Here is a 3,339-nt window from a genome sequence, read left to right as displayed (position 1 = left end):
CTTCCTTTCCTTCCTTTCTTTCCTTCCTTTCCTTCCTTTCCTTCCTTTCCTTACTTTCCTACCTTTCTTTGCTTTCCTTCCTTTCCCTCCTTTCCTTACTTTCCTACCTTTCCTTACTTTCCTACCTTACTTTCCTTTCCTACCTTTATTTCCTTCCATTAATCACAATTAAATATTTTTTCAATTATTTATATTTACTCTTTACTGAAAATATTAAAATTTTCGTTTATTTCCAGATTACCAAACTTATCACAAACTATATTCACAACAAAGAGACTTCATTGAACGTCCTTGAAATTCAATTATTTTTACCATATTTGTATTTGGACAGCCACAGTCGTTTTCTTTGTCCTTCAAAGATATGAAAAATCTGTAACAAAGAGAAAAATATTGATTTTTAAAATACAAACAAAAAACTTTCCATGTTCAAAATTTTTGTTATTGCTGCGGCAGTGGCTGTAACCACAACTTTTCAATTTCATTACTGTTTTTTTGTGGTTATTGCCACAACGAGGATTCTGTGTATTTCGTTTTTTATGTTTAATGCCGCTCGCTACTGCTTACAATATAGTTAAATCATTATGTTCTTTTTTTTAAATCTTTCATCCTTTATATGCCCTGCATAATCGTATTGTAAAGGCGCAATAAACCAGGTTGTATGTTGGTTGTTAAACTTTTGCCATTTACTGCAACTGCCTCATACTCCCGATTGTGCCTACACTTTGCCAAAACAAAGCAAAAAAAAATATACACCATTTTATATGTTTCTCCTTCAGTGGCTCGTAAATAACCAATTTTTTTGTTTAGCTTTTTCCTGTAGAAATCTATGTGGTATTTTGTTAAACATAGTTATATGGAACAGTGTGTTATTAAATTTTGTTGGAGAAGTGAAAAAATATTTCCTCTTAACATCTTATAGTTCCACAATGTTTCTATTAATTTACGATAATTTCCGCTAAAATTTTAGCTCTTGAAAGTGTTTACCTTTACCTAATATTACAGACCAGAACATTTTGTAGGTTTTGATATTTTAGTTGTTAACTGACTAACTAACTGCATATCTGCCTTCCTTCTTCTTTATGAGTTTTTTTTTTTTTTGCAAATCGACGGACACCCTGTTGTTTTTGGTTTCCTCACTAGTTTTGTGCAAATCAATCAGTTTATGGTGGCATATTTTTGTAACTCGTTTATGAGGATCATAAACTTTTTTAATACATTTTTATTTAAGAAAATTTTCACAGGTTTTTTCCTAGTTCTTTTACAGGTTTGTGGTTTTGAAACTTAATACATATTAAAAAACACATTGAAACGATTTTATAGAAAAAATCTTATAATTTTTTTGGAGTTAAATGTGTACTAAAATTTGAGCTAAATGGTGCTTAAGCTTTCATAATTGTGTTCTCGAAAAATGTTGTTATGTGTTATTCAAGAGCAGCAGAAAAAAGGGTACAAAAATCTGCACTTGACAGCAGGTTTTTTGTTTGTAACTCCTGCTGTTTGTGTATAGACAAGTTTTTATTACTTTTTTGTTGATTCCCTTTTTTTCTGCTGTGGCGGTTCAATTCTCATAATTTTTGATAATATTTTTTAGGTTTTTGATTAAAGACCAAAGGATGTGTTATTCAGCTCAAAAGCGACACTTCATCTCATAATCTTCCTTCGTTTCCTTTCGTTTCCTTCGCTTCCTTCCTTTCCGTCCTTTCTTCCGTTCCTTCTTTTCCATCCTTTCTTCCGTTCCTTTCTTTCCCTCCTTTCCTTCCTATCCTTCCTTTCCTTCCTTTCCTTCCTTTCCTTCCTTTCCTTCCTTTCCTTCCTTTCCTTCCTTTCCTTCCTTTCCTTCCTTTCCTTCCTTTCCTTCCTTTCCTTCCTTTCCTTCCTTTCCTTCCTTTCCTTCCTTTCCTTCCTTTCCTTCATTCCTTTCCTTCATTCCTTTCCTTCATTCCTTTCCTTCATTCCTTCCTTTTCTTCCTTTCCTTCATTCCTTCCTTTTCTTCCTTTCCTTCCTTTCCTTCCTTTCCTTCCTTTCCTTCCTTTCCTTCCTTTCCTTCCTTACTACTAAACTTAAAAAGCTATTTGCCGGATTTTGTTTCTTAATGGTGGTATTTTGAAAGAAAAATGTTTAGCAAACAATTACAATTGTGAATTAAGTGTTGTTTCAACATACCACAAGAAAATTAAATTTAGTCCAGAGTAAGCCAACGAAGCGTGTACGCATGCTCAAAATTTTCGGCATATATTCAGTGCACCTTTTCTGCTTATTCTACGCACAAAATCATCTTAAATACTATACACATAAAACAAACACACGTCTCTATAAACGTTTTCACAAACACACAATTACCTAAAAACTTTAGCGATGTCAAATTACGAAGACATCGACGAAGGCGGCTTATAAGCTTTGTTTCAGCTTCAAAAAAAAACGATCGACCAAATCAACAAGAAACCAAAAAATATAAACAAAGTTCCAATGCAAAAGAAAAATGACATGGACTCTGTATAGAATATTCGCTACATCTTTAAAATGTTAACCCAAGATGATGATAATGTTTGAGATAATGATGATGGTGCTGCTGATCATAAGGTAAAAAAAATGTTAAACATGATGACGTTGATTCTCTACGATGACGAGCAGTTTCTGGGTATTGTCACTGTTTTATGTCATTGCAGTACAGAGTATACGATAAGTTTTTGTATGTTTTCTGTTTAGTCTCTGTGAGTTTTATATACATCTAAATGGAGCATAAACGCAGCTGGATTACGTTTAAACCAACATCAATATTGACATTACTGTATGTATTTTATTGTAGGATTTTTACCGATCTTCTCATACCCTTAACCTAAACTTCATCCTTTATTTTTTTATTTTTGTTTTAATTTTGTTGTCGTTTCATTTGTTGTTTTTTATTAGCCGGTAGCCCTGGCCTTTACCTTCTTTAGATTATGTTTTGAGCTATGTGTTTGTATTTAATGTATCTTTTTTGCAGCATGTTCCTTTTTCCTTACAGTCTGAGAATATTTGATTAAAGCTCAATAAGAATTTGATAAAAAAGGCATTAAACGAATTAAAGTAGCCTTACAAATAGAAATGAATTTAAAGAAATTGACGGATTGGATTTTTATTTCCTTCCTTTCTTTCCTTTCCTTCCTTTCCTTCCTTTCCTTCCTTTCCTTTCTTTCCTTCCTTTCCTTCCTTTCCTTCCTTCCTTTCCTTCCTTTCCTTCCTTTCCTTCCTTTCCTTTCCTTTCCTTCCTTTCCTTCCTTTCCTTCCTTTCCTTCCTTTCCTTCCTTTCCTTCCTTTCCTTCCTTTCCTTCCTTTCCTTCCTTTCCTTCCTTTCCTTC

This window comes from Lucilia cuprina, chromosome 2 (assembly GCF_022045245.1).
Source record: "Lucilia cuprina isolate Lc7/37 chromosome 2, ASM2204524v1, whole genome shotgun sequence".
Lineage (NCBI taxonomy): Eukaryota > Metazoa > Arthropoda > Insecta > Diptera > Calliphoridae > Lucilia > Lucilia cuprina.
Note: the sequence above shows the minus strand (reverse complement) of the source record.